The 18,240-nt window shown below is 39.9% G+C and overlaps 1 long non-coding RNA gene across 1 annotated transcript in view; it reads right to left on the bottom strand.

Annotated features, from left to right (window-relative positions):
* LOC140453650 (uncharacterized) overlaps nt 1–18,240 on the bottom strand; it is a 176,714-nt gene that overhangs the window by 38,979 nt on the left and 119,495 nt on the right. The window lies entirely within an intron of this gene.

Genomic DNA, 18,240 nt, shown 5'->3' with positions numbered 1-18,240 from the left:
GTAATGAGTACAAAGAATAGCCCAGAATTTGCAGTTAAAGTAATGGTGGAGTGAATATTGCCCACTGTTACTTCAAGCTAAATATCACAGCAACTTCAATCAAGGGCAGACAGCCGATTATACTTCATTTTTCATTAAAATGGCATCCAGCTGTCTGGATCTCCCTGGAAATTCATTTAATGGCAAAATGTTCCAGCACATGCATAACAGGTATGGAATAAATTTGCCACTGCAAGTTAAGTAATTTCAAGTTTAAGAACCCTTTTTAGTAAGTGTTAGTTGCTACCAGTCGACTGCTTTGATACCAAAAGTTAACTATTCCAAATGTAGAATCCAATTTCCTTAGATTTTAATTGTTGTTTGAGTTTTAAACATAATTTCATTTGCTTTTCGAAAAAAAATCTAATCTCTCTTTTCTCTGTTTCCCCCTCTATCCACGTTGTTTCTCTCTTTACTTCTTTCTGTAACTGATTTTATACTTTCTTTAGCCCTCATGCTCGTCATTTCATAATTCTTCCATCTAATAATTAATAAGATACACAGTATAACATCCAGATCACTAAGAGTCTGAAGTATTTGTAAGATCATGAGATATAGAGGGGTAAAAGTAGGCCATTCAGCCCATTGTCTCTGCTCTGCTTACCAATGAGATCATGGTTGAGCTGATAATCCTCAACTCCATTTTCTTGTCTTTAACCCCTTAACTTTTTATTCCCTCATTGATCACAAAGCTGAGGCAACGAACCAACTCTACAGCCCACTGTGGCAAAGAATACCACACGTTCACTACCCAATGAGAGATAAAGTTTCTCCCCATCTCTATCTTAAATGTGCAGCTTCTTGTTCTGAGATGATGTCCTCTGGTTCTAAACTCTGCCACAACAGGAAACAACCTTTCTGCATCTACCTTGTGTGGTCCCCTAAGAATTCTATTATGTTTCAGTCCATTGCCTACTTGCCAAACAAAATATTATGAAGTTCAACCAGACATTGACATGCATAATGAATAATGGGCATCATTCACTTGTATGGGAAGCATCTTTAACCGTCATCAGAAATGCTAGATTAATTAGATTCTTCGGTAGGTGGACTGATGCAGGGCACCTTGTAGTGCGCCCAATTAACTAACTGTTTTGCTCCACAAACAGCAAGCATTCTATGGCAATCTTACTGGGTATTTAATATGCAAATACAGCACGTTGATAAAAATATCAGGAGAGCTGACAGTAGGACACCATTTGTAGAAGCACTGGTATAAGTTGACCAGTAAATATTTGAGATTCACAACTTAAGACATAGTTTTCTGAATTTCCTGAACAGTTCCTCATCAATAACAATACACATTGTTAAGGCAGCAATATGTTTCCTGCAAGAACTGCAAGGGTGGCACGGTGGCTCAGTGGCTAGCACTGCTGCCTCACAGCACCACGGTCCCAGGTTTGATCCCAGCCTCAGGCGACTGTCTGTGTGGAGTTTGCACATTCTCCACGTGTCTGTGTGGATTTCCTCTGGGTGCTCTGGTTTCCTCCCATTGTCCAAAGATGCGCAGGTCAGGTGAATTGGCCATGCTAAATGGCCCATAGTGTGAGGTGCATTAGTCAGAGGGAAATGGGTCTGGGTGGGTTACTCTTTGGAGGGTCAGTGTGGACTGGCTGGGCCGAAAGGCCTATTTCCACACTGCAGGGAATCTAATCAAACTGAATCAATTTGTATATTGGATTGAGATATGTTGGAGAGATTTTGACATGAAATTGAATACATACATAAGAACATATACAATAAAAAAATTAGTGACATCCATTAACCAGGGTAAACGATAAAAACAATGTGATTGTCTATCACATTCTGCTGCCATTTAGTCGATAATGGACAACTACTAAAAAGTCAACTAAAAGCAGTAAGTCATACTGAACTCGAAATGTTAACATTATTTCTCTCTCCACAAATGTTGCTTGACCAGTTAAGTTTCTTCAGCACCTGGGGGGAAACTCTTCACTGGTTGGAGTCACATCTGGCACAGAGGAAGCTCACAACAGTTGTTGGATATCAGTCATCTCAGCTCCACAACCATTTTGCAGATGTTCTTCAGGTTAGTGTCCATCTTCAGTTGTTACATCAATGACCTTCCCTACATCATAAAGTCAGAATTGAGGATGTTTACTGATGATTACACAATGCTCAGCACTATTTGCAACTCCTCTGATCCTGAAACTGTCATGTCTCAATGAAGCAAGACCTGGACAATAGCTTAGGCTGAAAAGTAACAAGTAGTATTTGTACCACACAAATGAAAAGCAATGGCCATCTTTAATAAGAAGGCCTCAGCAAAGGACTCACCTTCATCCCCCTCTGTCCACGCATCAATGAATTTAATACACGCCGTGACGTTGAACAATTCTTTCTCCGCCTCCGAGCTTACTTTGACAATCAGGACTCCCGCCCACCTTCCAAGAACCCCTTCGCCCACCTCCAACACACTGCATCCACCTGGTCACCCCGCGCTAGCCTATTACCCACCCTCGACCTTTCATTTCCAACTCCCGCCGGGACATTAACTGCCTCAACCTGTCCACCCCCCTCCCCTACTCCAACCTCTCACCCTTACAACGCGCAGCCCTCCAATCCCTCTGCTCCAATCCCGACCTCACCGTCAAGCCAGCAGATTAAGGGGGCGCAGTGGTAGTCTGGCGCACTGACCTCTACACTGCTGAAGCCAAACGCCAACTCGAGGACACCTCTTCCTACCGCCCCCTCGACCATGACCCCACCCCCCATCACCAAACCATCATCTCCCAGACCATACAGAACCTCATCACCTCAGGAGATCTCCCACCCACAGCTTCCAACCTCACAGTCCGGGACCCCCCCACTGCCCGGTTCTACCTCCTTCCCAAGATTCACAAGCCTGACCACCCTGGCCGACCCATTGTCTCAGCATGCTCCTGCCCCACCAAACTCATCTCTACCTACCTCGACACTGTCCTATCCCCCCTAATCCAGGAACTCCCCACATACATTCAAGACACCACCCACACCCTCCACCTCCTCCAAGACTTCCGTTTCCCCAGCCCCCAACGCCTCATCTTCACCATGGATATCCAATCCCTTTACACCTCCATCCGCCATGACCAGGGCCTCCAAGCCCTCCGTTTTTTCCTCTCCCGATGTCCCCAACAGTACCCTTCCACCGACACTCTCATTCTTTTGGCTGAACTGGTCCTCACCCTTAACAATTTCTCCTTCGAATCCTCCCACTTCCTCCAGACCAAAGGGGTAGTCATGGGCACCTGTATGGGCCCCAGATATGCCTGTCTCTTTGTTGGCTATGTAGAACAGTCCATCTTCCGTAATTACACCAGCACCACTCCCCCCCTCTTCCTCCGCTACATTGATGACTGCATTGGTGCCACTTCATGCTCCCACGAGGAGGTTGAGCAAATCATCAGCTTCACCAACACATTTCACCCTGACCTTAAATTTACCTGGACCATCTCTGACACCTCCCTCCCCTTCCTGGACCTCTCCATCTCCCATAATGAAGACCGACTTGACACCAACATTTTTTAACAAACCCACCGACTCCCACAGCTACCTGGATTACACCTCTTCCCACCCTACCTCCTGCAAAAATGCCATCCCATATTCCCAATTCCTCTGTCTCCGCTGTATCTGCTCCCAGGAGGACTAGTTCCACCACAGAACATATCAGATGGCCTCCTTCTTTAGAGACAGCAATTTCCCTTCCCACGTGGTTAAAGATGCCCTCCAACGCATTTCATCCACATCCCGCATCTCTGCCCTCAGATGCCACCCCTCCAACTGTAACAAGGACAGAACGCCCCTGGTGCTCACCTTCCACCCTACCAACCTTCGCATAAACCAAATCATCCGCCGATATTTCTGCCACCTCCAAACAGACCCTACCATCAGGGATATATTTCCCTCCCCACCCCTTTCCGCCTTCCGCAAAGACCGTTCCCTCTGTGATTACTTGGTCAGGTCCTCGCCCCCCCCTACAACCTACCCTTCCATCCTGGCACATTCCCCTGCCACTGCAGGAATTGCAAAACCTGCACCCACACCTCCTCCCTCACCTCCATCCAAGGCCCTAAAGGAGCCTTCCACATCCATCAAAGTTTTACCTGCACATCCACCAATATCATTTATTGTATCCGTTGCTCCCGATGCGGTCTCCTCTACATTGGGGAGACTGGAAGCAGTGCGCTTTAGGGAACATCTCCGGGACACCCGCACCAATCAACCAAACCGCCCCGTGGCCCAACATTTCAACTCCCCCTCCCACTCTGCCGAGGACATGGAGGTCCTGGGCCTCCTTCACTGCCACTCCCTCACCACCAGATGCCTGGAGGAAGAACGCCTCATTTTCTGCCTCGGAACACTTCAACCCAAGGGCATTAATGTGAACCTCAACAGTTTCCTCATTTCCCCTCCCCCCACCTCACCCTAGTTCCAAACTTCCAGCTCAGCACTGTCCCCATGACTTGTCCTACCTGCCTATCTTCTTTTCCACCTATCCACTCCACCCTCCTCCCTGACCTATCACCTTCATCCCCTCCCCCACTCACCTATTGTACTCTATGCTACTTTCTCCCCACCCCCAGCCTCCTCTCGCTTATCTCTCCACCCTTCAGGCTCTCTGCCTTTATTCCTGATGAAGTGCTTTTGCTCGAAATGTCGATTTTACTGCTCCTCGGATGCTGCCTGAACTGCTGTGCTCTTCCAGCACCACTAATCCAGAATGTGGTTTCCAGCATCTGCAGTCATTGTTTTTACCCATCTTTAATAAGAGGGCAATCTAAAAACCACCCCATGGTGTTACCATTACTAAGTTCCTCACTATCAACAACCTCACGGTTACCATTGATCAGAAACTGAATTGAACTAGCCATATAAACATGATCGCTACAAGAGCAGGTCAGAGGCTAGGAATACTGCAACTCACTTCCCAATTCCCCAAAGCCCATCCACCAACTACGTGGCACAAGTCAGGAATGTGATGGAATTTTTACTCACTTGCCTAAATAAATGCATCTACAATAACACTTAAGAAGCTTAAAATCATTCAAGACAAAGCATTCCACTTTATTGACATTACATCCATAAATATTTATTCCCTCCATCAAAGATGCTTAATAGCAGGATTGTGTATCCTCTCCAAGATGCATTGCATAAATTCATGAAAGATCCTGAGACAGCACATTCCAAAGGCAGGACCACTTCTAGCCAGAAGGACAAGGGCAGAAGATTTACGACACCTGCAAGTTCATCATCCTAGCTTGGAAATATATTGCCATTCCTTCAGTGTCACTCGGCCAAAGTCCCAGAAATCCCTTTCTCATGGTATTGTGTGTCTGCCTACTGAAGGTTTAAGTAGATTTGAGTAGCAGTGGTTTAAATAGGCAGCTCACTCCGCATCTTCTCAAGAGCAGGTGCTGATGGACAATAAATGCAGTCCATGTCTGAATAAAAATAAAAGTAATGCAGTTATTCAATAAAGTACAGGTACAAGGATTCAAAGTAGATATGGCTAAAATACACCTTCAAAGCTAAAAACAAGATTCATTTGTTATTGTTGTAGGCCTTTTATTTGCTTTAAGGTTCTCTTTTTGAAGCTAATGATGCTGGAAGCATGAAATCCAAATACAACAGTTGCATTGGCTTCTGTCTCCTTTTGTGGTTGATACTGAGAAAGCACATTTTTCTGTCTGAAGTGACTTAATAACAGACAATCATGTGACTCCTGAGAGCATAGTTTTCGATTGTTTATATCCATTTGAAAAGAGATTAGCTTTTGAAAACATTTATAATATCATAGTTATGAAGTTGTGACAATATCATTGTACTATCATAAAAATGTCCAGAACCCTGCCCCATTAGAATCATAATGGGATGAAGCCAACTTGGTGACAAATTGTTAAATGGTTCTTTCTAAACTCTTGTTTCGTTTGCAATGGCGTTTCACCAAATAATTTAGGTTCATAAATTATGCTTGTGTCATGTTGTCAAAAGAGTGAATAATATAAGGCCTAATTGTTCAGAATTTGTACATAGTTTCCTCGTTGGGTAAGCATACAAAATATAGGGTGGAGTCATTATATTGGCTTTGCAGCTTTTTCAGTGATAATTCTCATCTTCTGGGATCTTAAGTAGAAGATTTAGACAAAATTCAGCAAAATCCTTTACCGGTTAATGTCATTCATTCTCCAAACACTATTGACATGACACCTCAATGACACTAAAGTTGTGATCCCATTGGCTAGACTGGGATAACATCCATTGCTGCACTGCAGCATTGATCTCACTGGAATTTGTATTGGGTTTGCACTAAGAAAGATGGGTGCAAGTGTCATGACAGTTTAGAACTTGCCCCATGTAGCTATAAGATTTTTGACTCTGTTCCAGAAGTTCTTTGCAAAATTCCTTTCAGTCCTTTATGAGATGATCAGTGCATTCCTTTAAATGGATCCTTTTCTTCAAGTAACCAGGTCACTTGCCTGATATTATGGCACAAACTTGTACTCATCTTTTGGAACATTGTATGCAATTCTGGTCTCACTCCTATGGGAAGGATATTGTGAGACTTGAAAGAGTTCAGAAAAGATTTACAAGGATGTTGCCAGGCTTGGAGGATTTGAACTACAGGGAGAGGCTGAATAAGCTGCAGCTGTTTTCCCTGGAGCATGGGAGGCTGAGCGGTGACCTTATAGAGGTTTAGAAAATCATGAGGGGCTTGGCTATGGTAAATACACTTGGTCTTTTCCCTGGGCTAGGGGAGTCCAGAACTAGAGGGCATGGGTTTATGGTGAGAGAGGAAAAATTTAAAAGAGACCTATGGAACAACTTTTTTACATAGAGCGTGGAGCGTGTATGGAATGAGCTACCAGAGGAAATGGTGGATGCTGGTACAATTACAACATTTAGAAGGCATCTGGATGGGTATATGAATAGGAAGGATTTAGAGGGAAATGGGCCAAGTGCTGGCAAATGGGATTAGATTAGGTTAGGATATCTGGTCGGCATTGATGAGTTGGATCGAAGGGTCTGTTTCCGTGCTGTATATCTCTATGACTCTACTGGGAGATGAGGAAGCCTTATTTTACACAATATCCTGGATTTCAGTACAACAAGAAAACTCATCTGATCCAGAGAAATGGGAAGCCAAGTGTAGACCCCCCCCCCACCCCATAATATTTACCTATAGTGATTGGGCAGAGATCCCATCCTTCACTAAGCAGCCTCAGAAATCCAGAAAATAGTGATAACCTGGTACAAAACAGTTAAGTTGAGACCGTAGCAGAAATATCTTGTAGGACTTTCAAGTGCATGACTCATATAGGCATTCAGAACCCACATTGTACAACAAGCAAAACATAAAGTTATAGTTCCTTGTCGAAAAAACTGGGACCTATAAAAGCTAAAGTAATATCTGGCCAAATATTGAAAATAATCGACTAAATTCAGAATGAAATGGTGTGCAGAAATACTCCAGATGGCCATATTTCACCTTTGAATGACTGGTTTCAATTAATTGATCAGAAGAAAGAAAGTAAACTGCGAAGTTACAATACATCACTGCGGACAACTTTCAATCTGCTGTGCAGTGTCATCATGTTTACATGCCTCATAATACATTAATGTGTAATTTCATCACATGAGGGCCATCACAATTTATATTCAGCATCCAATGATTATTGTGATCTTAGTAATCTGTAAGATTATAAGTGTTGATGGCCTTTTTTAACCTCTTCATGACAGTTCCATTGACAGTATTTTCTATTCTTCTAAAGTGACATCAAGCTAATTTCTTCAATATGCATTTTCTCCATATTTATTCTTTTTTCTCACAGGTTGTTGCCTTACTTTTCTGCTGAGATTTTAGCTTTGATACCAGAAAAAATAAAGGATTAGTTTACAGTTAGATTTTTAAAAATATTTCTGCTTGTAAAATTAAATGAATGCCTCTTCCTTTTTAACTTTTATTGCTCTCTTCACAGTTCCAACAGCATTTAGCCTTATTCATCTGTAAATATGCTTTATTTCCTAATTCTCTTGTTTACAGCACTGACTTCTTACTTTCTCACAATAATTTTGCATATAAGTAGTTTCACACAACAACTTTTTGAGTATGTATTGCTTTTACTTGAGTTGTTGCTTTCCTTTGGGTCAATTTTCATTAGAGCCATGGTAATGAAACCTGTTATTGTGGGGTAAAACATGCACATGATTTGAGTCTTTGGTGACATTACTTGTTGAAAACACACAGCAGGCATAAAAGATGTCATGGCAACCCAAAAAGCCTGAATAATTTAGTACAGTAATCTGGAGTAAAAAGCAACATGACATTGAAGTAAAAGTAATTAAATGAAGTGAAAAGTAACTCGTAGAAAAGGGTGATTTCACCAATGGCTCATTTCTCCATTAAAGAGATCACTATACTCGGTTTTTACTTGATATTCTAATTAACTCTTTTTGTTGCTGTGAATTTTCTGAATGTCCCTCAAGCTTTATTCTATCTTGAAGTATTTTCCCTGACTATGTGATTATACCAAATAATATTTAGAATTCAAAACACTTTTGGTAAAATTAATCATGATAGGAAAGAGGTGAATGGTTCAGTTACTCAGAAGAATTAATAAAATATGCCATACATATAAGAATGACAGCCTTAATTGCTAGTAGGTGGGGCCTGTTTACTGACCATTGTATAATGACCACTGGTGACACAGTAAAGCCAATAGCATGTTTTTCAATGCTTTTTGGGTCACGGGTATAACTGTCATGTTACCATGTTAACCATGAATATAACATTGCATCTGCAGGAATATTTGCAATGGTAGTTATCACAATTTATCTTGCCATTAAGAATAATTGTTGAAATCGCCAGAACTGTATTCTATATTCTCATATTCTCATCATGATTCTCGTAGTTATAATGTTTTTAAAAAGTTGTTAATACTGCCAGACACATAAGATGGTTGTTATAAACACATCATTAGAATATCGAGAACTTCCTGCAAACCAAAGACAGCTGGGCCATCAACACCTCCAATAAATCCTGGAGACTTGGCCAGTTCTGTATTGCAACTATAGTCAATTCTGTGATTACGTGGTAATTCTATTCTCATGCAATCCCATGTTATAAGAAAATCACGTAATAACAGCATTATTTAACTAATGGGGCCAGTATCCAGTTATAACCGATACACGCTATAAAACGTTGAGCTTTAGAAAGAGTATCCACAATTCTTCAATCATGTTATAGCGAATTTGTGTTAATAGAATGCACATTATAGCTGAATGACCTGCATAAGTTATCTACAGATGTCCAAATGCCCAAGAAGATGATGATACAAAGGAAGACACAGGAATAGACTCGATTGGTTAGGACTATATCACTAAGTTTTAAGTGAATGAGAGAGGTTAACATAGAAACCTACACAATTCTAACAGGATTAGATAGGGTAAATGGAGGAAACATGTTCTTGACGTCCAGTGAGTACAGAACCAGGGGTCACAGTCTAAGGCTAAGGGGGATGCCGTTTAGGATAAAGATGAAGAGAAATTCCTTCACCCAAAGAGTGGTGAGCCTGTGGAATTCCCTGCCACAGGAAATTGCTAAGGCTGAAACATCAAATCATTCTAGAAAAGTGAAGATATAGCTCTAAAAATCTAAAGGGATTAAAGAATATGGAGAGAAATCCAGAACAGGAAATTGAGTTAGATGATCAGCCATGATAATACTAAATGGTACAGCAGGCTCGAAGGATTGAATGGTTACTCCTGCTCATATATCGCATGCTTCTATGATACACAAGTTACTCTTGTCTGATACTAAGATGATAGTGGAATTCCAATTAACAACTGGAATAGGCAATAAGTGCCTTCTCACCTCAAAATGGCTATTTTGAAGACAATTGAGTACCTCATTTCTTCATACAAACCACACTGTCACAAAATTATAACCTGAGTTTGTTGAATTACTTAAGTGTATAGTTTTGACACCTGACTTCAGTGACTTTTAATATGAGAAGAGAATAGCAATGAGATAAGCGGCTTTAGCTCTTAGTAGCTGGAAGGCCTACTCTCCATCTCTGTCTCACAAAAAGGACTCATCTCCAAAGAACACCTTGGCTTCCCTTGCCAAAACTGGACTTTGTCCTTTTAGTCCAAGAAATACTGCATGCATACTGCAGTTAAAAGACTGGCATTCATAGACATCACAGCCTTCAGGAAAAGGCTTGCTATATGTTCAGCCAACTCATAGACTCACATTTAGATATTGCCTTTCTGAACTCTAAGTAAGCTAATTTGAGTCTAATATCTCTAGTTTTTGAGACATTCATAATTTGTAAATTTCTCCCCCCTACTTTCCTTCCAGTTTCTACCCTGTATGCTTGTGCATGTGAATGAAGCAGCAAAGGGGTTCTACTTCCTTTTGAAAGTTTTGTATAAAATATTCATTTCATCTTAAAATATTCTGCCGTCAGACTATTTTTACAATTGAAAAGTAAAACAAAAAAGGATTGGGGAACACACCTTGATCTACTTCACAAAGGAGCAGGAATAAAAAGGGAAAATAATAAATCAGACAACATGTCACTTATGAGGGAAAGAGCGATCATAATTGAATTCCCCCTTTGTCCATGACACTGATAACGAACAGGAATTTCCAAAACATAGATAAATTGTATCAAATACATTAATTGACTCAAAATAGTGGTGTCTGTAAGAATGTAAGGTTATACTGATAATCTACCTCAGTGCCATTTTCTGTGCTATCCCTGTATCCTTTGATGTCAATGGTATCAGGAAATCAAATTACTTTTGACTTGAACATGCTGAATGATTAAGATTCTACCACTGTCTGAGGCAGAAAGTTCAAAATATTCACTGCCCTCTGAGTGAAAAAGCCCCTCCTCTTCTCAGTCCTAAAGGTTTGCCCTTATTGAGATAATAAGTCCCCGATTCTTGATCTGCATCCAGGGGAAACATCCTTTGTGCATCCACCTTGCCTCCGATCTAGACTTTTAAAACATTTGTGAGTTTTAGTGAGATCACTTAATAATCTCCTACACTTTAGAGACTGAATGCCAGTCTCCTCAATCTCTTCTCATCTCTCCGCTGACTCCTTTAGAAATACAAAAGAGATGTAGATAATGGAGATTTGTTTCATAAAGATCTTAATTTGAATCACCTGCTAAAAATTAACTTAACTGCAATTTGGTTCCCTTGTCCCTGAACTAATATTCATGCACAGTCCATCAGGGAGATTCACACATATTGTTTGCAGAGTCAACAAAAAGCAGAATATGGATTACCTTGATTTTGATTTTAACTCACATTTTCCATTGGGCAGGCTGGTATTAGGACGAATCTACCCTGTAGCTGTCCACATATGCATAGACTGGCTGACCGCTTCACAGAACACCCATGTGTCTTTGCAAAAAAGACCCTGAGCTTCCAGTTGCTTGCCACGTTAACAGACCACTTTGCTCACTGTCCCATATCGCTGTCTCAGTCTTGCTGCAGTGCTGCAGCGAAGCCCAGTGCAAGTTGGAAGAACAGGGTACTCCACAGCCTTCTGGGCTTAAGACCAATTTCAACAATTTTAAGGCTGTAGCACCCTCTCTGATGTCGTTACCCCAACCCTCACACACTCGGTCTTATCATCACATGGGCTGCTATTACACATTACTCATTGTTAGCCACTAACAGTCCCCTTAACAGCTATTGATTCTCGCAGGCTGACCATTATCAATTCCTTTGTCTATCCAACTGTTTTTCTCTCTCTTTGGGCTCTATCTCCACTTATCATTTATTCTTTACCTCTTGACCCCATCCTATCGTCTGCTTAAAAGCCAACATTTTCCTGGTTACCAGTAGTTCTGAGGAAAAGTAATTAGACCTAAAACATTAACTTTGATTTCTCTCCACAAATACTGCCAGATCTGCTGAGCTTCTCCAGCAATTTTTGCTTTAGTTTTAAGTTACCTGTAGGGCTGGTGTTAGGATGGCATAGCATAAGAATTAATGATCTAGGGATTCATCATTTATTGTTATCTAACATGCTTATTGTTATGATCTCAGGTGATTTTATTATCAGACAAGTCAGATCCCTGACAGAAACCTGGCTTGATAGATCATATTTTGATTGGTTTTGGTTTTAACAAAGTAGTCTCTGGCTGAAACGTAAGCACGCAATGTTGCAGATATTGCTTTAACAATAAAACAGAAGTTTATTATGAAAGAAATTAAGATAAAACAAAATAAACCAAACTGTCTACTTGTTCAACAAATTCAAAGATTTCTCAACACACGTTAATCTCAAAAGATTCAAGAATTGAAAAGAAACAAAACAGCTTTGTATTGTACCAAAACACACACTTCAAATCCAGTCACCAAAATATCATTTATACAATGTTTATAATGAAAATCAATTAACAATATTTTATTTGGAGAAAGGTATAGTCTCATGTTAAAAAGAACTTAAACCTTTATTGCGACCAACAGTGAAATTTGAAACAGTAGAGGCATGTTCAACCCTTCCCTTCCCTTCTTAACACTGACATAATTTTAAAGGGACTTCGCACTTAAATATATCACCTGCGCACTCCCAGTAAGGAAAAGATGGAATATTGTTCAGCCTAGTGTCTTTTCAAAGTCTTCTGTTGCATGTGGTGAAGGGAGCTTGTCACCATCTTTCTCCTCCACTAATGCATACATTAAGTAGCCACTACCACATTGAAATAGTAGGTTTCTGCACAAATCAATTTCTAACTCTGTTTATTTCAAATAATATATTCAGTCCTCATTTTGGAATGCTATTGTGCCTTGGGACATAATCTGAAAATGAATTGTTCCTAATCGCCCCATCACACATTGTTCTTTTCTGCAATTATAGTTCCAACACAGTAATTCAACCGCCTGTGGTATTTAACTTCACTATGATGTACATTCTAACCATAATAATATAATCACTGGGACAAAATGTTCCTTTCTTTCTGCTAACATTACACTCTGTTCATAAATACTAGATTTTTCCTGGAGCTTTTGACTGGTTTAATAAGCATGATTTCTACTCCATCCATAGCAATGTCTGACATCAGTCAGAGGATTCCAGCTCAGTACAAACTAGGCCTACCCAATTAGCAGGTTGGCACAGTTCTCACTACTTATTGCCAGAAAGTGCATCCTGCTCACTTCTGTGAACGACAGCTCTATCTGGAACCAATGTGGCTCTAGTACACTGGGAACATAACAGAACATCTGACATTTGCCCTTTACCTGGATTTAGAGAGAAATTAATTTGGCTATGCTCCATTTATTGGGGTGGCACAGTGGTTCGGTGGTTAGCACTGATGCTTCATGATACTAGGGACCCAGGTTTGATCGCAGCCTCAGGCGACTGTCTGTGTGGAGTTTGCACATTCTCCCCGTGTCTGCGTGGGTTTTCTCCCACAGTCCAAAAATGTGCAGGTTTGGTGGATTGGCCATGCTAAATTAGCCATACTGTTCAGGGATGTGCAGGCTAGGTGGAATAGCCATGAGAAATACAGGGTTACAGGGATAGGGTTGGGGGTGGGTCTGGGTGGGATGTTTTTCTGAGGGTTGGAGTGTACTCGATGGGCCAAATGGTTTGCTTTGACACTGCAGGGATTCTATGATTCTGTTGAAAGCACATACAGCCCAAGCTGTCCTTCTAATGCAGAATAGCACTGACAGTGAAGAATAATAATTCCAATCTATATAATAATTGCAGGATATTTATCTTCAGCCCATTTAAGGAATCCAAGAAAGCCAAGAAAAAAAAGATCTTCTCAGCTGGTTCATTTGATTCTTCTTATTGTAAACACAAGGGTGGGTTTTACGACCAGTTGAGGTCAGGTTGATGGGGAAGGAAGTGGGTCATACAATTGGTCACCATGCCATGGATTCTGTTGCCTATATTCCTGACTAGGCCAGGAATTAATGCATTTTCCTAATTCCCCCTCCATAGAGGTCAGGTAAGTGGGGCTACACCAGATAAAAATTGCAGATTCCCTTCATTAATGGATAAATTCTTACAACATCAGAGTAGCTTGTCTTTCATTTCTAGAGATTTATTGAATTCAAGTTTCACCATCTACCATGGTGGAGTTGAAGCCATGCAGCAAAAATATTAGCTCAGTGTTCTGGATTACAAGCTCATTGACACTATCACGAGACCACAACCTCCACATGTAACATAAAAATTAATATTCACTACATCTGGTGCACCCTTGTAAATTTTTAAACCTTACACGTGATCGACTTACTTGAATTCAACAAGACGTTACCTCCTTTCCCAAGTGGACTGCTTTTCTCATCATTTTAAATCTAAGTCACTTGTACATGCAATTAATTTCTCCTCCAACCATCCTATTAACCTAGTCTGCTACACTACATCCAGCTACTCTAGTATCTTGGCTTCTGAAGTATTCGTGGTGGCTTAAAGTCTAAAATTTTCCTTGTGACCAAATACCAGCAATGGACTTGGTCCTTCCTATCCCTGTGACTTTTTCCAATATGCCTAGCCTCCAAGGACTCTGTGTTCTTCTACTTCTGACCTTTTGGGTGTACCTGATTACCAAACATACCTATGCCTTTAGCTGATGATATTGCATTTCTCTCCCTAAGGCTCTCTGTATCTCTACTTCTCTGTTCTCCTGTAAAATACTCTGTAAAACTTAAAACCTATGACTAAACTTTTAATATCTGTTCTTAAGTGGTTTTGAGCCAAGATTTGTCTTTATAATACATGGATGAAACAATTTTGAATAGTTTATGATATTAAAGGCGCTATATAAATGCTATTGTCATTATTACCAAACAACTGCTTGAACACAAGCCAGCCATACACTAGCCCCATTAGATTGAGTTTGATATATCTGCTCCACCTGTAAATTCTAGATGTTAGTAATCAACCTGTTCAGGGATGTTATTACACACCTGTATAATAGGTGGGACCTGAAGCTGAGCCAAGTTCTACCACTGTACCACAGGAGCCCTATCATACACGAATCACATTCTATTATTAGAAATAATTGCTTCATTATCAGCAGTAGCTTTTTAGTCCGGTATTTTTTGTTTCTCATTTTGTTTTTCTCTTACAAACCTTTCATTCCTCATCAGTATATTTCTTAAATAATTTAATGATTGTCCACCTATTTCTTCTTCCTGTTTTGCGTTTCTCTGTGTTGCCCTGTACTTATTTTACTGACCTTAGGAGACACAGTAAAGCTGACCAGGCACCTGTCACACTCTTGCCATTTGCGCTCGGCACTTTGAAAGGATTTACAGGTTGACAATCAACCTGCTCTTCCAGGACTGATGCTTTGTCCTTTTAGTTGTCTTACTGTGTTGTTCTGCCATCAATGAATCCTGGTTTTATCTTGGATTACCAAACTCTGAATGTCTTACCAGGTTGATCAATGAACACAGATACAAAATTGTGACCTTTCATTTTAGAACCCTTTCTCATATTCAGTTCAAACATCTCCGATTAATCATGACATTTTCCATATTAGTTTGCCAGTCCCAAGCAGTGATTATTTCCTTTCTGGGGCCAAGCATTTAACATCCAAGAAATATTGGTTCAGTGTTTGCCAAAAGCATTTGATAATGTCAAATTCATGTACATGCTATACCGAAAGACTTTAATTTTTTGGCAGGTCAAAATGTCTGAATGATGCATCTGATTGTTACCTGGTTGAATATTTAGTTTCATTTCTGCAAATGGTGTTATTTAATCAGGTTATTAAAGATTTGTAGGCTGACAGGTACAGGATGTATGATCTCAGAAACCTTGAAGAAGAGCACAACCCATAAAACAAGCTTACTTTACAACACATTACAAAACAACAATCTTCTATCATTGCATATTGCTGTTAAGTGTGCCAAAAGACCTCTCTTAAAACTGCCAGTGACTGTTATTATTATTTTTCCTATTTCATTTAATCGAATTACCCACAGACACTTATAGATTGCTTTTGATTTTCGTATCCAGTTCACAAGAATAAAAGATAGATTTGACTAAGGAAATGCAGCAAGTGAAGACCCATGTTTAATTCTCTGTCATTCTTCATTTCAATGACAAAATGAGTGACACATTTTTGGTGGGTGCATAAAATATTGGCTTTGAAAAGTATTTTTTTAACTCAATGAAGTGTAGCTGTTGAAGGGAACCAACATCTTTAAGCTGGCTGTTCTACAGTGCAAGAAGATCTTAATTGTTATCTTCAAAATCCTACCTGTCCATTCCATTATATTTATCATTGCTGATATGAAGAGGAATTTTAAAATGTCAGTTATAGTTTTGTAGGTCTGCAGTTTCTAGCTGTGCTTCCCCATTTTGCAGCCATATTTTAGTTTTAAATTATGTCCTGGACTCAACCAGTTTTTGTGTTGCTTGCTGTATTACAAAATTTAAACTATGCCTCCCAAGCTTTTGTCTTTAAACTTTCTTCACAACTTTGATGCTGGGACAATCTGATGACTTTTCTGTTACTGCCTCCTGGGTTTGAATTGTTTTACTAACTAGAACTAGATGAGCTCTGAAGATGTGACCAAACCTAGAATGTTCCACCTTAACAAAAACAGAAATTGTTGGAGAAACTCAGCAGGTCTGGTTTAGACTGGAGTTCTATTGCTAGTCTCAAAACATTAACTCTACTTTCGCTCCACAGATGCTGCCAGACCTGCTGAATTTCTCTAGCAATTTCTGTTTTGGTTTCAGATTTCCAGCAACCACTGTTCTTTGTTTTGTTTTAATGGTCTACTTTAAGTATTGCACACTCTACCCTGTATTCTGCTTTGCAGATGGTTTAGCTGTTAGCATTTTTGCTTTGGTGATTGATACTTTACAATGATTAGCAACATTCAGGCTTGATTTTAATAATAAACTTTGACCTCTTTAAAATTCAGCTTTAACTGTATTGATATTTATGGAATATGTCTGTGATCCACTTTTTCCTTTTGTGTGCAAATACATTGATTTATCTATGTTAAATTAATCTGTCAATGTACCACAATTTGCCTCCTCTATCTAAACATCAACATCTCTAAGAAATGACAGACCTGTCTAAAGGAATTCAAGCAATTGCAACTTATAATTGCATTGTTTTATGTTCCTCTGTATCTAATCATTACACATGTGAGATGAATATGTGAGATAATGTGTTTTAAATATCTGAAGCATGTAATAATAAATAATCTTCTTTACTTACAAACTCACAAAAAGCTACAGTTTTAAATTATTATCATGCTGTGGATAAGAAATTCTGTTTAATTACAAATATATTAATCACTTCCAATAAGAAGGAACACATAAGACTCCTGACCATTCAACTACACTGTCAACTCAACTACACCCTGGCCTTTTGACTATACCAAATGGCCCCTCCAACAACCCAACTGATTACCTATCACAGCAAACCCAACTGCACCTTGGGCCACCTGACTTCTACTCAACCACTTGACTACTTCCCAACTACCACTCTGATCACTGAATTACCACCTAACCACCTAATTATCATCCTTACCCAACCAACCCAACTAACCCCTGACCCTCCTCTGAATACTCTTGGCCCAAATCTCCACCTCACCCAACTAACACATTTACCTGTTGACCCATGTCACCCTATTGCAGAGTAACAGAGCCTGCACACCATTGTTATATTTGATTAAATGTTCTCTCCACCTTGATACATACCATGAAAGAGAGAATAAAGCTTTCACAATACATAAGCTATAGAATTTTGTTAAGGAGTATGACTTTAAGGGGTATAAAGGATTTGAACAATCAATGCAAAGCAGAATAGCTTTAAGAATTTGTTGACCTTAATTGCTTTTAATCAGGAACAACTCCCAGCCTGAGTCAGGGTTGGACAAGAAGGAACTAAGAGTGAGGAACTTGCAAACTGGAATTTAATCTTTGTTGCTTTTGGATTCAGACCAGCACTTAGAAGACCTTAATGCTGTGGGTGAATAAACCTGACTTATTTTAACAATTAAATTTTGGTTTATGTGATAGTTGGCCACTAATTCCTGGGTCTGTTTCGGCTTATTACATTAGTAATAAAGAACTAAGCACTCACATTTCCACATTGCTGACAATATAGTCACATTGAAGTAAAAGGTTAGGACCTTTGGTCAGCAGGTTTTCGTATAAGTTGTGTGACGTAAGTAATAGATCTAAAATTC

This window comes from Chiloscyllium punctatum, chromosome 27 (genome assembly GCF_047496795.1).
Source record: "Chiloscyllium punctatum isolate Juve2018m chromosome 27, sChiPun1.3, whole genome shotgun sequence".
In the NCBI taxonomy this organism is placed as follows: domain Eukaryota; kingdom Metazoa; phylum Chordata; class Chondrichthyes; order Orectolobiformes; family Hemiscylliidae; genus Chiloscyllium; species Chiloscyllium punctatum.
The sequence above is the reverse complement of the archived record's forward strand: the minus strand, read 5'-3'. Positions and strand labels throughout refer to the sequence as shown.